Raw genomic sequence first — 20,481 nt, 5'->3', positions numbered from 1 at the left:
ATTGCCTTTTTCTCCTGAAAATATCAAGTAACGTAACAACTGTGTTTGATTCTGCTTCCAATATGACAGTTTTGGTTACTACTCCACATGCCTACAGGACTTTGCAATGTTAACACAGCAGAACTTAGACATCTGTATAAGTGTAGTGAAATGAAAACAGTCATATGAATGCCTCACTTTTGTTCCAACACAGTTCAAGACTCAGGAGAAAAGTTTTACACCTAGTGTTCTACATGGCAACTTTACACACAAGAACTTTTTGCCAACACTACTACCACCTACATAAGTACGCTTTTCCTGTGTTACTTTTAAGTAATGCACTTAAGCTATTTCTGATTTAACTGGAAGATCTGTACTTCCCACTTTCCTATCAACAGCCTCAAAATGCATATTGTAGACTTCGGGATATGTTACAGGACAGTGTCACACCAAGATTGTGGAGAAAGGGAGGGGGCGGCATGTCACTCTCCAACAAGTGTTTACCAATAAGTAAGTGGCGGAAAATTATGGGTATTGGACGGCTTAACATGTGGAAAATGAGGTTTTTATTAATCACTCACTGTATTTAACATTTATTATTCCTTTAAAATCGCACAACTACTTCAATAAAACACAGTTTAATCATTCACACACTTATTTTACAATTATTTCACTTTTAAACTGCAAATCCTCTAAGAGCTGTCTTGAATCTTCACGAGTCTCTCTCAACTGCCTTGATGTGGATAGATACGTACAGCAACCAGTAATCAGAGTCAGAACTGCGTCTGCAAAAACACAAGGATTATTAAACAATTTTTGCTGTCACTAATTACTAGCAATATAATTGACAGAGTAGATTGCTAATATTTGCTATAAGGAATATCACATTTGCAAGAACGATCTCACTGAAGTAATTAAGTCCATCGAAACGCTTAGAAACTAACCTCTCGTCTGACGAAAACGGTCTAAAGACGCAGTGGCAATTTCTTCAGATCTGTTGACAATGATATTTTGAGTTATCACTTTACTGAGTGACTGAAATGTAGTTCAGGTACCTGTGAACATAACAATATGTTAGAATTCATTTTCTAAACACGAACTATTACGGTACTGTACGGCTACTTACATATTAATTACACTATTAATATTTTCACAGTTGTTTCTTTAATACAAAATTAAAGCCAACGGAAGAAAAAACGTAAAACATACTTGCCAATGACAGGTTTGTTGAGATGCAATTTTCTGTGTTGACAGATGTAACTTTTTCATACGGTGGTAAGTCACAGAAATCGCAGAAGTAGCAGAAGTAGCAGAAGTAGCAGAAGTAGCAGAAGTAGCAGAAGTAGCAGAAGTAGCAGAAGTAGCAGAAGTAGCAGAAGTAGCAGAAGTAGCAGAAGTAGCAGAAGTAGCAGAAGTAGCAGAAGTAGCAGAAGTAGCAGAAGTAGCAGAAGTAGCAGAAGTCGCAGAAGTCGCAGAAGTCGCAGAAGTCGCAGAAGTCGCAGAAGTCGCAGAAGTCGCAGAAGTCGCAGAAGTCGCAGAAGTCGCAGAAGTCGCAGAAGTCGCAGAAGTCGCAGAAGTCGCAGAAGTCGCAGAAGTCGCAGAAGTCGCAGAAGTCGCAGAAGTCGCAGAAGTAGCAGAAGTAGCAGAAGTAGCAGAAATCGCCGAAATAGCAGTGACGGAGGGATACGCGACCTATGTTCCTTAATTGCGACTCTTAACTGCGACAAATCACAGTTAAGAATAACAGATACTGAACGGAGGGATACGCGACCTATGTTCCTTAATTGCGACTCTTAACTGCGACAAATCACAGTTAAGAATAACAGATACTGAAAAGTAGCATTCACAGAAATCACTGATATCGGAAAATCGCAGTTTAGCCCATCACTATTGGCCACTATAGTCTGTCGGTAACCTGAAGAGCGAGCGAGTCCCCACTCTGCCTGCCCTGCTACGTCACAGGGCTCTTCTACAGGCTGTTTCACAACGTAGTACCGGCCCTGCCGCGGCGCGCGTTTAAATCTGTGGCGACGCCGTGTACAGATGCGTCCCGGCTGCGTTTAGTTTTAGACAAATGCTTTAATATAAGGAAAACAAAAGACGATAGCTTCTTCGAAACAAAACGTTACAGAGTAATTAATATTAACATAACAACGGAAGTCAGGATTCTGCTACAAACATAGAACCGAATGCCTGCTCATGTGAATGTATGTTCCTCTATTCGTAAGACGAACCAGATATAGTGCAGTCAATCTGTAGAATTTAAGGCTTGTTCTTATTTTGTGTTTCTATTAAAAGGTTGAAGTTTTCTTTGAAGGGCTGCATTGAAACTTGACAACTCTTGCGTCACGAAGAGTGTTTAAAAAGTAACCAGAAATTTAGAATTTCGTGTGTTATATTAGTTCGATTCGCACTGCTTTTTTTGTCACTATCTTCGTAAACATGTCTGAAAAGTATTTCCAGGTAAATCCCATTTCACGCAATGTCTTGTGTAAAACATCTTTCTGCCAAGGAAAACGTATTTTTTGTTTCACGGCAGTAAGTAATTTCCGTAATGGGGACACTATTTTTTGTTTATGTAGAAGTCCTCCGTCGTTTGTCGAATGACCGATTTTGTTAAACTGTCTATAACGGTGGGTTTCCTCCCTAAATTATTAGTTTTCCTTTGCGACGATTCCAGTAAACCATGCGGCTTATTTTCGCGTTCCTTCCTTATGCGTCCTATTGTGGCGATGCTGACGTTTGAATAAACTGCAGCCCTTTGATTGGGACTGGTAATATTAGTCAACAGTTCGTTTTGTGTCTCCTCCTCAACACACGCTGTAATAACGTTAGAGACAATCGAAAGCGCGTTACTCCGCAAATACCTCCTCTTCTTCGTATTCTGTACATTTTCTTGCAATGCAGGGCGATTATCCATCACTTCCGGATACTGAAGTACGTTAGTGAGTACACAAAGTCAACTGACTGACGCTGGCAACTAAGATCCCACGAACAGAAACGACGTATATCACTGCACCGCGAACTACACTGCTAGACAGGTAAGGGGCAATTGATTTTGGGTGGCCCTGTAGGCCAGTGACAGGGTTCTTCCGGGAAAGGCCACTCCCCCCACCAAAAGCGCTGCTCGCTCTTGAGTTTACAGACAGACTTTTAAGGCCGGTTCCCACTAGGGCTGCCGCGCGTCAAAACGGCGCGTCAGCGGCGTGGTTGCCATGGAAATGGCGTCAGCGGCAAGGCGCGGCGGGCTCTGCGTCGCGGTTTGACCATGTCGAACCGCTTCCGCTGCCGCGTGCCGCGCTCCAGGTGCGCGCCGCCAATCACAGAACGCGCTGAGCGTGACGTCAGGTACGGACTCCCGGGCCACACGAACTTTCGCCGAACCGCTGGCGCGGACGCGGCGGCAGCTATGAAATACTTATCATCCGATTCCAAGGAAACTATTCGGTAGAAAAATTTGATTCTTGGGCATGTTACAGCCTGATATCCTCTCTCGATAAAGGACCGAATTTCTTTTCGTTATTCGTCGTGGTTACTTGCTGTATCGCATTTACGTAAACCTTTACACGAAATTTTAATGAGTGTGCAGAGGTAAAAACGCATTGCGTGGACTTTGCGTACAGTTCATTTTAGGTAATACATTATTGCGTATGAAATTTAGTCAACATATCGAAATTGTTTTTAAAGCTGAGAGCAGATCGATAGCTATCACCGTTCTCGAGATATTGTCTGATATGTCGGCGGACGGGCTATGCCGTGACCGCGCGCGGGTTGCTCGGCGACGCGACCGGTACTTCGTCCTGCTCGTCGTAAACCATGTGGTTGTATCAACCGCAAATTTCGTAAACGGTTCAAGAAATCGAAATGGTTTTTTTTTTTTTTTTTTTGTTTTTTTTTTTTTTTTTTTTTTTTTTGCAAACGATAACTTGTGAAAAGTCATGTATTTCGTCGCATGATAAATATCCTAAATCTGTTTATCTACCAAGATATGAAAGTAACCACAGTTTTTCAGAAGGGATAGTTGAATTTTTTTAAATGGCATTAATAGCATGTCGAATGAGAAGTTAAACCGAAACTAATTTGCTGGTATGTCATAAGATGTAATTTACTAAATATGTAGAGCTATTGATTATTTCCTTTCTTTTTTCTTTATCCAGTGTACTTTACTGATTCAAGACGCGTTTCGCCTTTTACTTTAAGGCATCTTCGGTGGAATCTAGAATGACTCAGTTTTGTTTTGATCTGTGATACTTGGGAGATTATAAAACAGTTCACATCTTTGTTTACGCGAATGACTGATTACTTACAGTGAATTGAGTTTTTGGCGGACATATACGTTTCCCCTCACCTGCTCACATGCTGGAGGTTGAACTAAAACTTAGATTATGGAACATAAGCACATTTTCATGTTCGCTCTTTTTTCTTCTGTCACTAGCAGTAGACGTTTTACCGAAAACTCTGATTTAAAGTCGTAACTACAGTGTGTTCACCTCATGTCCCTTCCTGTCTGGTTTGTTTATGTACATGTTGCCAACCTGCAGAATTATATGCTGAAAACTAATGTTTGTTTATTATTGTTCTCCTTATATCTGTATGTGTGTGTGGCTAGCCAGTGATAGTTATAGAAAGTTGAAAGTGAATCCAGTAGTTGTCAGACAGTGGTTGAAAGATTTGGTGTTCAGCTGATTTCAGTTTTGGTTTAAATGTTTTAAGGAGTGCATGGAAGAGTAAATTCACTGCTTACATTAATAGATAAAATAGTAGAATAGTATTTCAACAGTTGATTATTATCAGAATACTATCACCCAACCCTTTTGTCCTCACTCTTTGACGCCCCACAATACGCCCTGTCAACTAACCCCTATTGTCGTCAAAGTTGTACCGTAATTTCCTCTTCCTCCTCTATTTAATTCCGTACCTCTTCTTTAGTCACACCATCCTCGTATCTAAAGTTCAGCATTCTTATGAATCACCACGTTTTGAAAGCGTCCATTGTCTTCTTGACAGAAGTGTTCATCGTCCACGTTTCACTTACATACGAGGCTGCACTCCACACAAATACCTTCGTAAAATAGTATCCAACCATTAGCATTTATATTCGGTGTGAACAAATTTTCTTTTTCAGAACGCTTTTCTTGCTATTGACAGTCTTCAGTCAGGTTTGCGTATGCACCAGGAAATGCCTTACAATTTAAAATCTGGTTTCGAAAACTGTTCCAAATATATATTATTATTTCGTGATTCTTAAGCAAGGTGCTGGCGATGATTACATTATGCTCTGTGGGAAATTCTATCAGGTGGCTTCCACTTTCATCCCTTCCACCTAGCCTTTGTGTTCTTACTGTTTTCGTGTACCTGCTACCGTATCACATTTTAAATTTTTGTCTCGCTTAACTATCTGAATAATCTCTTTTGTCGTACATTGTTTCAATGTGTTAGGAGATAGTGAACAATCGTGAACGGTAGTCATGAAATCTGTTTATGGTGAAATGAGAAAACATGAATAATGAAATATGTGAAAGAGTACATTGTACAGAAAATGAAAAATTGGTATGTCTTCACCCAACTTCGTCTTTCCTTCATGTAGGTGTAAGATATAGCTAATCAAACGCACCGCGCGTTTCAGTGGGTCCTGCCCCGTACCTCAGTGGCTGTCCGTCATTGGCTACCGCTAGCATCTGCCGCTTCCAGATGGGAACGCCAATTCCGCGAGCCGCCGCGTCAAAGCGGAAAACGCTTGCCGCTGCCGCACGACGCGCTGCCGCGCTCTAGTGGGAACCGGCCTTTATACTTCTGCTTGCGGTGCGTCTTCTGCAAGGTGCGGTCAGAACGACATATGATTGCTGCTGCCGTCCTTACGTAGCCGCACTGCCTTCAGTGACGCCTCTGTTTCTCGCTCCAGCGCGTTGTACGGTAATTTCTGTGAACAGTTTTATGTCGGATGGACTGTGCTTTCTATTTAGCATCCCCCTGTAGAACACGAGAGATGTTTTCGCCTGCCGCAGAGCCGGCCACAGCGCGCCAAATTTCGCGCGGGCTCGATGTGCGGGTCAAGGCCCGACCTCTCTCGGCTTAGGTCGTTCCTTCTCATAAGTAGTCACTACAGCGCGACACTTCGTTTAGTATTGTGCTGTGGCATTTTTCAGTCGGCACAAGTCTCTTCAGTTTCACAGAATCGTCGCGGCAGCACTGTTTATCCCCCGCTATTTGTTTCAGGTATGAACGACGTTCACAGGTCCAGTGACTGCCTACACAAAAAGAGGCAGTTAGAAATAATTTAAAGATTCAGTTGACAATGAAACAGGAAAAAACTTACGAGTGACAGACGGGATTCATTGTCCTGTGCGTCAAGAAGCAGTTGTGCTAAACTTGCAGGCATGCGGCACATCAAGAGATTGTTGATAGGAATAGAAAAACTTCAGAAGTCGCGAGCATTATTCAACTTTTAGTTGTAACAGTCATCGAAAGAATTGAACAAAGAGTATGGAGACATAATATATATACTGTAAGGTACGTTGGTTAAGTGAGGGGCATGCCTGGAATGAGTTTTTGATTCAAAACTCGCTATTGTTGTTTTTATGAAGGAAAAAGGAGGGCAGGAACGAACACTAAGACATCCACAACGGATTGCAGACCTCGCACTTTAAGTGCAGTTAACTGCACGCTATCCACAGTAAGACACTGCAAGGTGAGAATCAACTTTTTTTTATTTGATGGTGATGAATTTAAAAAGAGAATTTCGTTATAGTAGGCACTCATTCTGACACAGTCCAGGTCCATAAGCTCACTGCTGTTAAAGAAAACTTGAGGCTTGAAGAATTCATGGTTGGCTTGAAAGAATTAAAAGGACAGTATCCTAGACGTTTTAAGGACGCTGTCTAACTTACATCTGTTTTCGAGACCATTTGCCATTTCATATGGATGCGTCTCTGAGCTTGCGCAGACGTAACTTATTGGACCGCAAGGTAATTCCCGTTTTAATAACAGATCCTTTACATTAAAACTGCCCACAACGTCTGCGTTGTTTCCCTCAGGCAGAATTTTCATGTCTCCGTAACGAGGTTGGAAAATTGCTACAGTATTTCGATAAACATATTTGCATGATAGACCTTTTTTCGATTATGAAGCTAAATATGTCACGATTACATAGCAAAATCAGTGCAAAAATTTGGGTAAATATCAGTATCTGTCTGTACGCCGACAGTTTGTACAAGATAAAAATTAATTCTTAAGCGCGCCGAAAATAATCAAATAATACTGATTCCTTTTCTTTGTGATCTATGTTGGCGTGAGCCACGCGGGATTAGCCGAGCGGTCTAGGCCACACACACACACACACCCATGCTTGAGGGAGGACTCGAACCTCCGCCGGGACCAGCCGCACAGTCCATGACGGACTGTGCGGCTGGTCCCGGCGGAGGTTCGAGTCCTCCCTCAAGCATGGGTGTGTGTGTGTGTGTGTGTGTGTGTGTGTGTGTGTGTGTGTGTGTGTGTGTGTGTCCTTAGGATAATTTAGGTTAAGTAGTGTGTAAGCTGAAAGACTGATGACGTTAGCAGTTAAGTCTCATAAGATTTCCCAGACATTTGAATATTTTATGTTGGCGTGAAATGCGAAATAAGCCATTTAAATGCGGCACGTTTGCAGTTTTCCCAACCTTCCTCTCCATACATTCTGACACGGTGCAGTGGTGGTGGCGGAAACGTGCAGCGAGACTGACCACTGTGGCACTCTGGCAAGGGAAGGCTCGAGCCGAATTCTTGGCCGCCCGTGGCCTACGGTATCATGAGAAATAAGTGAGAGCTGAGCGTGCTCTGGAAAACGGACACAGTATTGCATTTGACTTTGGGATAGCGTCATAAAAGAAGCGATCGAGATAAAATTTTGTGAGAACACTCTAAAAGGCAGTGGCCTGCGTCTAAAGACAGCTTGAGAACCGACCATCAGAAAGTTGGAGTGGTGGCGGGAGCGCACCAAAAACATTACCATATGTGGCGCCGGAGAGAGCGCCAGGGATGCCACAGAAGACAGTGCGGCTATGTAAGATATAAACAAGAGAGTCACCATTTGACTGTGGACGAGGAAAACTCGGCCAGAGACTCGTGGACTTCAAACAATTTCAGGCAGCTGGAGGCCCCAGATAATTTTATCGTCTACATTCTTGTTTTGTTGTTGCGGTGATTTCCGACCGCAGTTGTTACTAGCCTGTTGAAGGAGGTACACGGAACTGTTAGATGTGAATGTATTACAGTCCAGTGGTTGGATCTCAGAATCTTCCATTAAAGTACTTACACAGCTAAACGGCCTTTAATTATTGAAGTTGAGGTAGTGTCTCGCGGGTCAAAGTGAAGCTGGCGACTCTTCCTTAAACTGATTTTACATCTGTACCAGGGCGGAGAATCAATCCGGGTCCAAAAATAAACGTTTCCGATGAAATCTGCGAATAAGCAAGTCGTGTAATTTGTCTTACGCGTCGCAAATTTCCAAAAACTGAGTAGGTTCGTCCCGGCATTTGCGTCAAGCGATTTACAGAAATCACGAAAAGACTGGAAACCTGGACGGTCGGACACGGGTCTGAACCGACGTCCTCCTGAATGCAAGTTTAGTGTGCTACATCGCTTTGTGTGACTCCACGGTAGCTCAGAGGCCAGGACGAAAGGAAAGTTTCGCGCTGGCTGTGACGTGACGTATAACGCAAAAGCGTGCGCGATCAGATTCGGCACGTCTCCGCCCACGGCTCCAGCACACGGGTGCGCTGCCGTTACGTGCGCGCGGCAGCTGACGTGCCACTTCACACTGGGGCGGAGCGGCGGATTGGCTTGCGTAACGCTCATCAGCTGGCTGGCTGCCCACGTGTGGCCACCCCAGCCCGGCCGTGCAAATCACACGGCTGGCTTCCCGTCGAGGTGGCGGCTGATACCGTTCCATAGACAAGTTTAAATCACCTAAATTAGGGTTGCTGTCGCTCTACAGAAGCTGAAACACTCTTGGAAGAAGAAGAATACTCATGTCTGCTCTTTGGAAGTAAAATGCAGACGATAAACAGTTCAGACAAGGAGATAATATCAGCTTTGAAATGTGGTGCTACAGTAGAATGCCTACAGTATGGAGGTTCAAATAGTTGGGGATTGCAATAGTTAAGCATGATTGTATGCGGCTTGCACACGGTAAGGTAGCGCGGAGGGTTGCATTAAGTCAGTGTTCTGACTGAATATCTCAACAACAACAGTTTCCTTTGCAACTATAAGGCAGCATGTATTTCATTCCCAAACATATGGAGTGTGTGGACAAAAATATGGAAGTACCAAAAACACAACACATTACCATTGCTAATACATTCTGGGAAAACCGTTGGCGTTCAAAACGCCTTGTAGCCCCTTCGGAGTGCGTAAATAAGAGATCCTGTCTGGTTTTCAACGGAATCTTATACCAGTCTTCCTACAAAAATAATGTTAAGTTCAGGCGGCGCGGGGTAGCCGTGCAGTCTAGGCACCTTGCCATGGTTCGCGCGGCTCCCCCTGTCGGAGGTTCGAGTCCTCCTTTGGGCATCGGTCTGTGTGTTGACCTTAGTGTAAGTTAGGTTAAGTAGTGCGTAAGCCTAGGGACCGATGACCTCAGCAGTATGGTCCCATAGTCCTTACCGCGAATTTCCAATGTCAAGTTCACGTAACTGTGATCGAGGTGCATAGCGATCACACACACCTTTCTCTCCAAATTCCAACTCAGATGCTCGATAAGAAGATGGTTCAAATGGTTCTGAGCACTATGGGACTTAACATCTTAGGTCATCAGTCCCCTAGAACTTAGAACTAATTAAACCTAACTAACCTAAGGACATCACACACATCCATGCCCGAGGCAGGATTCGAACCTGCGACCGGAGCGGTCGCTCAGCTCCAGACTGCAGCGCCTAGAACCGGACGGCCACTCCGGCACCACCGTTTGAAAACGTCAGTTTTCGACAAAATATCTGTTCCAAATTCTCTGGAGGTTTACTGTTTTGCCCACCCATGGAGCAACATGTTTACTTTGCGTTATTTGTTTCATGTATTCTGTCAGTTCGTTTCGTGCTCCTTTGTATTGATGCTTCTGGTAGGAATAAAAAAACAGAAGTTCCTGTCCGATCACTGCAGCTTTAAGACTGGCGCCGACGGAGATAAAGGGAACTGGCGACAGGGCGCAATCGGCTCGCGGCTTGCTCTCTAGAGCGCAGCGTGGGGTGTGGACTGGAGAGAGACGGCACAGCCTGGAGCAGAGCCGGAGGCACGGGGTGGCATTTCCTGCTGTCACCTGCAGGCGCAGCCACTGCCATAGAAAGGGGGGGAGGGAAGGGGAGGGGGCGCATCAGCCCGGCCCAACAGACCTCCCCCACTCTACCACCCACCCCCACCCCCGGCCCTTCACAAAGACGCTTCCGAGTTGCGCCGTGCCAAACAGCTCCGCTGCCGGCGCTTATCTGTACGCAGGCCTCGCGGGAAGCCGGCTCCCTCTCTCCCAGTGCTTGCAAAATAAAGAATTGATGCGTATTCGCCTCCTCGCAAAAGCCGAAGGCCAAGGAGCAAAGCTAACCACGTGACTTAATGTTGCTTGGGATGCATTTTGAAGAACTTTCATTCTCAGCGATAAAACATTGCGCTCATTCCTTACACGTAAACTCGTCTATACACAAGAGGCGTTCAATAAGTAATGCAACACTTGAATGAGATTTTCACTCTGCAGCGGAGTGTGCGCTGATATGAAACTACCTAGCAGATTAAAACTGTGTGCCGGACCGAGACTCGAACTCGGGACCTTTGCCTTTCAAGGGCAAGTGCTCTACCAACTGAGCTACCCAAGCACGACTCACGCCCCGTCCTCACAGCTTTACTTCTGCTAGTACCTCGTCTCCTACCTTCCAAAATTTGCAGAAGCTCTCCTGCGAACCTTGCGGAACTAGCACTCCTGAAAGAAAGGATATTGCGGAGACATGGCTTAGCCACAGCCTGGGGGATGTTTCCAGAATGAGATTTTCACTCTGCAGTGGAGTGTGCGCTGATATGAAACAACCTGGTAGATTAAAACTGTGTGCCGCACAGAGACTCGAACTCGGCACCTTTGCCTTTGGCGGGCAAGTGCTCTACCAACTGAATTCTGGAAACAACCCCCAGGCTCTGGCTAAGCCATGTCTCCGCAATATCCTTTCTTTCAGGAGTGCTAGTTCTGCAAGGTTCGCAGGAGAGCTTCTGTAAAGTTTGGAAGGTAGGAGACGTGGTACTGGCAGAAGTAAAGCTGTGAGGACGGGGCGTGAGTCGTGCATGGGTAGCTCAGTTGGTAGAGCACTTGCCCTTGAAAGGCAAAGGTCCCGAGTTCGAGTCTCGGTCCGGCACACAGTTTTAATCTGCCAGGTAGTCCCGGGTTCGATTCCCGGCGGGGTCAGGGATTTTCTCTGCCTCGTGGTGACTGGGTGTTGTGTGCTGTCCTTAGGTTAGTTGGGTTTAAGTAGTTCTAGGGGACTGATCACCATAGATGTTAAGTCCCATAGTGCTCAGAGCCATTTGAACCATTTTTGCCAGGTAGGTTCAATGCAACACTTACTTTTTCGTGGAAGCAGGTTGCTGTCGTTAAGGCTACAGTACGCTATTTTGGTCACGAAACTTTATTTTCCAACATAATCTCTGTTCCGTGCGACGGTCTTCCACGACGATAACGGCATGGCCTGGATGCCCGCTTAGTACCACCCTAACCACTCTAGTGGTCGACATCGGACCCAACGTCTTGCTGCGTCAATAATGTCCCAATCTCCACGTACTGCTTCCAGCGAAGTACCTTCTTCATCGGGCCAAACAGATGGAACTCGAAACGTGTGAGATCCGAGATGTGGGGTGGATGAGGAAGAACAGTGCAATGAACTTTTGTTAGCTCCCCCCGCGTGCTTAGACTTAGGCTAGACCTTGCGTTGTCGCGGAGAAGTTCATGTTTTTTTTGTTTTGTTTGTTTGTTTGTTTGTTTGTAGTGACGAACACGCTAAAGTCGTTTCTTCAGTTTACTGAGGGTAGCACAATACACATCAGAGTTGAGCGTTGCACCATGCGGGAGGACATCAAACAGGATTGCCCCTGAAAAGTCCCGGAAGACCATCGCCACGACTTTAACGGCTGAGAGCTCAGCTTTGAACTTTTGCTTCGGGTGAGAGGTGGTGTGGGGCCACTCCATGGATTGCGGTTTTGTTTCCGTTTCGAAGTGATGAACCCATGTTCCGTCGTTTGTGGCTAGTTCCTTCGCGTAGTCTGTGTAAAATCGAACTGGTATCCCATCAGGTCCAGCGGCCTTTCCTCTTTTGAGCGATTTTAATTGTTTCTCTATCCCTCTGTCGTCTATTTCGCTATCTACCATTTTGTCATCTGTGCGACAGTGTAGAGAAGGAACTACAGTGCAGTCTTCCTCTGTGAAACAGCTTTGGAAAAAGACATTTAGTATTTCGGCCTTTAGTCTGTCATCCTCTGTTTCAGTACCATTTTGGTCACAGTGTGTCTGGACATTTTGTTTTGATCCACCATGAGACCAAAATTTCTTAGGATTTTCTGCCAAGTCAGTACATAGAACTTTACTTTCGAATTCATTGAACGCCTCTCGCATGGCCCTCCTCACATTACATTTCGCTTCGCGTAATTTTTGTTTGTCTGCAAGGCGTTGGCTATGTTCTGTCCTATTCCATTGGCATATTAAGTGACGAAGGAACAAATGACTATCTAAATTTGTCTGTACATGTCCTAATCTCTCTCGTCTTTCCATCGTCGTCGCTGCGTCAGGTATGAGATGCTAGCAGGAGAATTGTAGCAGTCTTCCTCGAATACATGTCCTCTAAATTTAGCCAACAAGGTTCTGCAGCAACTGCATTGCCTCTTTTCCAAAGATGCCCGTTTATTTATTATTCGACGGATGGATTCTTGGTGTTGAAGGGACCAAACTACGATGTCATAGGTCCCTCAATATCTTCTGTGCCATTTGGGAATAGTCCCCAAAGAGGAAGGCTACAAAAGACAGCTCCCGATGCATCCTATTATATCCGAGAGTCGAGAAAACCAAGTGATACAAACAAGTAGATGTTAGAGAGGGGGCAAAGGGTGAATATGGGAGAGACGCCCCGCCCAGAAAGCATCTGGAGGCCCCTGCGAAATCTCGTATGTCGGGAGAGGCACCCTTCATTACCGTGATAAAACTAGGAAAACGGACGAGTTGATAAAATCTCAGGAAACAGAAAGACGACGCAACAATAAACCAAAGACAGATTTAAAATAATAATAAGGATAAAAATGCGAAGGCCAGGAGACAGGCTGGACCACCGAGCAAGGGCAGCCATGGGCCCCCCGGGTCGGAGCAGTAGACGGAGCCCTCCTGCAATCCCTCAAGTGGCCGACGAAATTAATGTGCCCTGCGTCACACAGAGGAATAAAATCCATGTTCACAGGTAATAAAACCGCTAGCCTACACAGTTTCTCGCCATTACAAATGTAAATGTCGTGTGACTAAGGCCTCCCGTCAGGTAGACCGTTCACCGGGTGCAAGTCTTTCTATTTGACGCCACTTCGGGGACTTGAGCGTCGATGGGGATGAAATGATGATGATTAGGACAGTTCCTGAGCGGGGAAAATCTCCGACCCAGCCGGGAATTGAACCTGGGCCCTTAGGATTGACATTCTGTCGCGCTGACCACTCAGCTACCGCGGGCGGACGCCATCGCAGATTAAAAGGATTGGCCAATACAGCAAGGCAACATTTCAGCTTCATTACACATATATTTTTGTGCATGCATTCGTAATTTCTTCTTCAGACTGAAAATGTTAAATGTATTCATTTAGATTACTCGATACAGCTGATAGCTAACCAAATGTTTGTATTTAAGCAGTTAGTGAAGTTTGTTCAATAGTCACCAATACTCTCAGATTTTGATGTCTTATTGAGCTAAAAAACTGGCTGGTGCTTCATATGCACACCTGACTGATTCTCCAAGAACTGGGAAAGTGCGAAGTGGCTGGCAGTGACAAAATCTCGAGAGCGCCTTTAAAAATGTGACTCTGCGTTTCTCATAAAATCCTCGATCATATCAATTACACTTTGGTAAGGGCTGTACCATGCCTGTACGATCCATGAAATTGTAGATTTCTGTTGTCATGCATATTTGATACGGACTTCAAACACTGAAAGATACTCAAGAATCGGTCTCACTAGCGTCTTGTATTCCATTTACAAATGGACTGCTCTTTTCGAGAGCTCCTCTTAACAGATCTTCAGTGTTCCATTCGTGTTCCCCAGGACTACTTTCCGCTTTCTGCAGTTTCAAACATCTTCTTTCTTTACCGTTAAATATATTTAAACGATTCGGCGTGCATAAAATGTTCGCCGCTAATTTTAGGATCAGGTACTATAGATTTGTTGCAGTTATTACAACACATCTATTTATATTTAGAGAGACCTATCGTTCAGCACACAAAGTGAAAGTTTCATGACAGTCGTTCTGCATTTCTTTACTGGCCTCAAAGTATGATATTTTCGTGTAGGGCACAGCATTGCGGCGAACGATCTTACAGTGCTGTTTATTCTGATGAATCATTTACATGTATTGCGAAAATTTTTTCCAGTCAGTCTTCTCACTGATTTGATGCGTCAGCCACGAATTTCTCTCCTGTGCCAATCTCTTCACTTCAAAATAGCGTTTGCACTCTACATTTTCAGTTACATCTTGAATGCTGTCCAGTCTGTTTTTACCCTCTGATGCTCCACATGGAGCCCTAGTGGTTGTTCCCTGATGTCTTAACATACCTCCTATCTTCTTGTCAGTGATTTCTATTTGTATGTTTCTTCGCCAGTTCTCCAGACAACCTCCTCATCCCGCACCTTATGAATCTACATAACTTTCACCATTCGTCTGCAGCACCACACCTCAGTCCCATCGATCCTGTTCTGTTCCGGCTTTCCCACAGTCCATGATTCACCACCGTACAATACCGTGCTCCGAACGTACATTTTCACAAATTTCTTCCTCAAATTGAGGTTTAAGTTTGACAGCAGTATACTTCTTTTGGCCAGGAATGCCTTTTTTGCCAGTGCTGGTATGCTTCCTATGTCGTCCTTCCTTCGTTCGCTATGGGTTGTTTCGCTTCCAAGGTAGAATAATTCCTTAATTTCGTCTACTTCGTGATCACCAATTTTTATGTTAAACTTCTCGATATTCTCGTTTCTGCTACTCCTCATTACTTTTGTCGGTTTATTCTCAATCCGTATTTCGTACTCGTTAGTCTGTTCCTTCCATTCAGCCGATTCTGTAATTCTTCACCTTCGTGAGGATAGCAATGTCACCAGCGGATTTGATCATTGATATCATTTTACCCTGAATTTAATCACACTCTTCGACCTTTCTTTTAGTTCCGTCATTTATTGAATGTGGAATAAATGTAGAATGTAGTTTATTAGTCTCATAACGTACAGTTACAAATCAAAGATTTTTGTACTGGAGACACGCCAAATTACTTTAAAAAAAGGTTGTAATAATAAATACCTGTCAGCAGGCATTGCTGCATTTTTACACATGAACAATTTAACAAGAACATATACAACACTTATGCAACTTGCAATACATCTTATACAACATATTAACAATTTATGATTCAATACGTAATCTGTATTATTTCTTTTCTTTTCAAATTGCCAAACTGTCCTGCATGAATTCTTTTTAGTGGGTCAAACACCATATTTAACAGATTTGTGTTATTTAATTTACTCTAGATTTTTAATCCCATGTACAATGGTGATCGAGCATAAAGTTTTAAATTATGAGAGGTAAGTTTGAAACTGTCCCTGTGACAAGTACTGTAACATCTTTGATTGCTCTTTTTAGAAATGTTCTCGTCAACTCCTTATCGGTGTAGCCACATTTTTAGCAAACTTCGGATGTGTGTCATTATTCCTCAGTGCTTCAGTATCCCACTTCCTTCCACACTGATTCTTCTGGACGATTATTTTAAACTTAAGTCCTTTCTTCATCATTGCTAAATTGTGATCTGAGTCTATATATGCTCCTAGGTACGTCTTATGATCCAACATCAGATGTCGGAATCTCTTTGTGATCTTGATAGCTCGAATCCTTTGTATCTCCGGGCCATCTCCAAGTATAACTCCTCCTCTTGTGATCCTTCAATAGAGTATTGCAATTATCATCTGAAATTTGTTGCAGAACTCAGTCTTCTTTCTCTCTCACTGCTACTACCGAACCCACATTCTCGCGTAACTCTTCCTTCTACTGCTCCCCCTACAAGCGCATTCCAGATAACCAATATTACAGATTTGCACTGAATATACATTCAATATCCTCCTATACTTTCTCTACCTCTACCTCTACACCTTCGCCTGCGACATCTGAAAGTACGTACATCTGGACTATTGTTGTCGACGTTGGTTTGGCATCAATTCTAATGAGTAGTACCCTATCAGTGAACTGCAGTGACTCTATGTCCTGCTTTCTTATCGTAACAGATCCTGTTCCCGTTACACCGTTTTCTGCTGCTGTTTATATTACCCTACATTCATCCGACCGTAAATCCTTATATTCTTTCGATTTCACTTCGCTTACCCCGCTACATCTAGACTGAGTCTTTGCGTACCTTTCCAGATTTTCTAGCTTCTTTACCACGTTGAAACTTCTGACATTCGACGCCACGACTCGAAGAACGTTACCCTTTCGTTGGTTACTCCATCTTTTTCTCATAGTCAGCTCGCCCTTGGCAATCCCCTGCCGCAGACACGAATGGGGAACTGATCCGGAATCTTTCGCCAATGGGGAGATCATCAGGACAGATTTTCAGTTATAGATCATATTCCCTCTAAATACATATTGTATCTTCAGCTCAGTGGTTTCCATTGCTTTCTGCATCCTCATGTTGTTGATCATTGCTTATTGTTCCACCTTTTGGGATTAGTTTCCCACCATAAGGGCAAGAGAGTGCCTTGAAACACTGTCCGCTCCTCCGGCTTCTTTGATAAGGCCGTTGGGAGAACGAGGGGGGACTTCTCGTACTGGAAGTCTTCGGACGCTATATTTGCTGATTTTTTATTGACAATTTAAGCATTGGCTGTGTTCGAACAAGGGTCCCAAACCTTTGGTTATTATTGAAATACGCTACCCCTAGGCACATGTAAATAATGAAACAATGAGTCATCAAAGTGACACGGGAGATAAAGTCCACGAAACCGAAACCACTGATAGGTACGTTGGGAACCGTTGATTACAGCGAAGCCGCACGTACGTTCAGAGTTAGTAATAGGTTTGTAAGTCGAGAATCTGCAGCTTAAGTTTTATCCGACGGGGGCCGGGGCAAGAACCTAGCAAGGCGGATGTGATGGTATTAAGAAACTGATGAGAGACTTAATGATTCAGTAGCCTGTTGAAGACAAAGAGGAATCAAGCACAGCTACGCCACAGTGTCCAGGAAAGTGTTAGATTTGCGGACAAGCAGTGGCTGGATGCGATTGCCATAAATCTTAAGTGAAATGGGACAGACGCGAATGCTACTGCCGTGGACGAGCATCGCTTGGAATAGCGTCTTAGCTGAATCAAGTCTAATGAATTTATTCAGTAGTTAGGCACTACTCCCGGAGAATACGTTGTCATTTTTCCGTTCTTAGGAAGTACCGGCAAAGGATATTCATCCACGACTCTTGCGAAATGTAATGCAGCACACAGTCATAAAATGCTGCAATTTCTTCACTCGAAATTCTGCTTTTGCATTTGTTGTTTGGCGGGCTGGGGCAACACCTGAATCTGATAAACGTGCTGAAAGGGGGCAATTGTCAGTTGTGTGAGTTAGTTCATTCTAACGTTGCCGAAGTAACTTCTGTTTCGCGTTGCGCTTTGCAACGTCGTAAAGAAAGAGAGTTGAAGCAAGCAGTGGGTCACGCACATCAGTGAACAATCCCCGCGCGTGAAGTAGCCGAAGGAACGAGTGGGAGACCGTCGATCATAATAAATCGGCGATCATTTTCTTCACTGGCACTTCCTGTGGAACGAGCAGGCTCAGATCATGTTAGGTTTCCTAATGATGAAGACAAGTTTCTTTCTATGTAAGCAAGTCTCGTTGTTAGCCGCTAAGCCGCGTGTTACGTCAGTATCCTCTGTTGAAGGTTTCATCACGGATCGGTGAACAAACATTGCTATTTCTGAAAACTGCAACGCCAGGGAGATGACCCAAAACTGCAAAGAAATTTATTCCACCAGTTAGGAACAAGACTACACAGAAATGATCGAATTTGGAGAATTACATACATGCACTTCGACCGTGAGAATTAAGTATGGACCGAGCGAGGTGGCGCAGTGGCTAGCACACTGAACTCGCATTCGGGAGGACGACGGTTCAATCCCGCGTCCGGCCGTCCTGATTTAGGTTTTCCGTGATTTCCCTAAATCGCTCCAGGCAACTGCCGGGATGGCTCCTTTGAAAGGACACGACCGACTTCCTTCCCCGTCCTTCCCTAATCCGGTGAGACCGATGACGTCGCTGTCTGGTCTCCTCCTCTCCCCCCCCCCCCCCCCCCCCGCCCAACAACCAACAACGCAACCAATTAAGTACGGAGTGAAGTCTCCACATACTGCAATGAAGCCTAATCAAAATTAGGGCATGCGTATGCTACTCTGCAGCACACTGCTGCTCTGCGTCCACGGGTTTTGCAGTGGGAGCAGAACGAACAAGTTGCTGACAGTCCATATCCCACACACGTTTGGCGAGTGGCAGGTCAGGCGAACGTGGAAGCCAGGGTAGCATTCTTCGACAATGTTTTGCACATTTCTCGCCACATGTGACCGGACATTGCCCTGCTGAAGTATGGCCTGAAGAGGGGGCAGCACCTCGCGCTCTAATCGTCTTTGACGTTGCGGTTGGTGGTCAGATTTTCCTTAATATTTATGACGCGGGATCACACATTAGACCCAGTTCTTGGAGGCCAACAGTTCCTCTTCGTTCGACCTCACTCGCATGCTGATATTGCGCCCTTTCACGTCGCCGTCGTTTACTGGTGGATTACTGGTACTTGCTTTGCACGTTTCCACTTCGTTTGGCGGCTGTGCACCAATTGAGTTTTGCGTGACACTGGCTCGTACAGTCATACAAAAGAGGGCGCCGCTGTGCCTACATGGACGCCATCTCCCTGCAGTCGTAATCACTTATTGTGACTCCTCCACTCCACGTGTCTTCCGATTTTGGAGTGATTCACAGCATTCCTTATGGCTACTGCCAGTTTTTCGAAGAGTAATCACAGGCATTGGAAAAAATATGCAAGCACTGCGAGAGATGAAGGCTTCAATTTACATGCGGGTGCTAGGTTGCACTGTTGTATTTGACCACGAACGGCGCCTGTGCAATGCCCTCAATAAGTTGCAAATGTCAGTCGTAGTCAGTGTAGTTGTAAGTGCATTATGTCGGAGCTTAGTGAATTCGGAGGTGGGCGAATTCCGGGTGCTCGTTGGTGGGTGCATGCGTAACAAAGGTAGGTGTTTGGCATTCCAAGAGGCACCGTATCGAAAATTTATACCGCGTATAGACAAAGCGAAAAACCCCTATGTTACAACGCAGACGGAAGTGTGTGATCATTGACCGTGCCAGACGGTCATCGATGAGGGTTATGACGAAACATGAGGGGACGACAGCTGCATTAGTCATTGGAGAACTGAATGTCGCCCTCATGAACCCTGTCGGCACCAAAACAACACAAAGGCAGCTCCGTAAGCTGGGAATTACAGGCTGACCTGGAATTCCAAAACTAAATCAACAATGCAAATGCCTGCAACATGAAAACGTGGTGCCGAAGCCATGAAACCTGGACTATGAAGCAATGGACGGTCTCGTAAATTGACATACGGCCGGGAGAGCGGTGTGCTGACCACATGCCCCTCCATATCTGCATCTAGTGATGCCTGTGCGCTGAGGACGATACGGCGGCTGGTCAGTACCGTTGGCCTGTTCGGGCGGAATTCAGTGTAGTTTTTTTGTGAAGCAATTGAAGAAACTCATTTTGTCGTCAGATGCGTCTTTCACACTGTTTCCAACGCCACACCGAGTTTACGTCCCAAGAGTGAAACACCGCGGAGGTTCGTTGGTGATTTAGGGAACCATACCGTGATATTCGCTGGCTCTCGTGGTTACTCTGCAAGCTCACGTTACTGGCATGGATTATGTTATTATTTTGGCTGATCAGAACCAACCTATGGTGCAATGTTTGCTCCCCAATTGTGATGGTATGTTCGAAGACGACAGGGCCACCGTTCACACAGTTCGCATCGTTCAGGATTCGTTTTTTGAGCGCGAGGATGAACTGTCGTATCTCCCCTGTTCGCCGCAGTCACCATATCGCAATGTTATTGAGCCTTTGTGGTCTACTTTGGAGAGAAGGGTGCGTGATAGATATCCACCCTCACCATCATTACTTGAACTTGTCACTGTTTTCCAGGAAGCATAGTGTAAGATTTCCTTGAAAACCAC

General features: G+C 44.9%; 2 non-coding genes across 2 annotated transcripts; one reads left to right on the top strand and one right to left on the bottom strand.

Moving 5' to 3' along the window:
• Positions 1-10,740: 10,740 nt before the first annotated feature.
• Trnas-uga lies at positions 10,741-10,815 on the bottom strand. Its single transcript has one exon. It is a non-coding gene; the product is annotated as a tRNA-Ser (tRNA).
• Positions 10,816-11,268: 453 nt separating this feature from the next.
• Trnas-uga lies at positions 11,269-11,343 on the top strand. The gene has a single exon. It is a non-coding gene; the product is annotated as a tRNA-Ser (tRNA).
• Positions 11,344-20,481: the final 9,138 nt, after the last annotated feature.

Source organism: Schistocerca piceifrons, chromosome 1, assembly GCF_021461385.2.
Source record: "Schistocerca piceifrons isolate TAMUIC-IGC-003096 chromosome 1, iqSchPice1.1, whole genome shotgun sequence".
Taxonomy (NCBI): domain Eukaryota; kingdom Metazoa; phylum Arthropoda; class Insecta; order Orthoptera; family Acrididae; genus Schistocerca; species Schistocerca piceifrons.
Note: the sequence above shows the minus strand (reverse complement) of the source record. Positions and strands in the feature narration are given on the sequence as shown.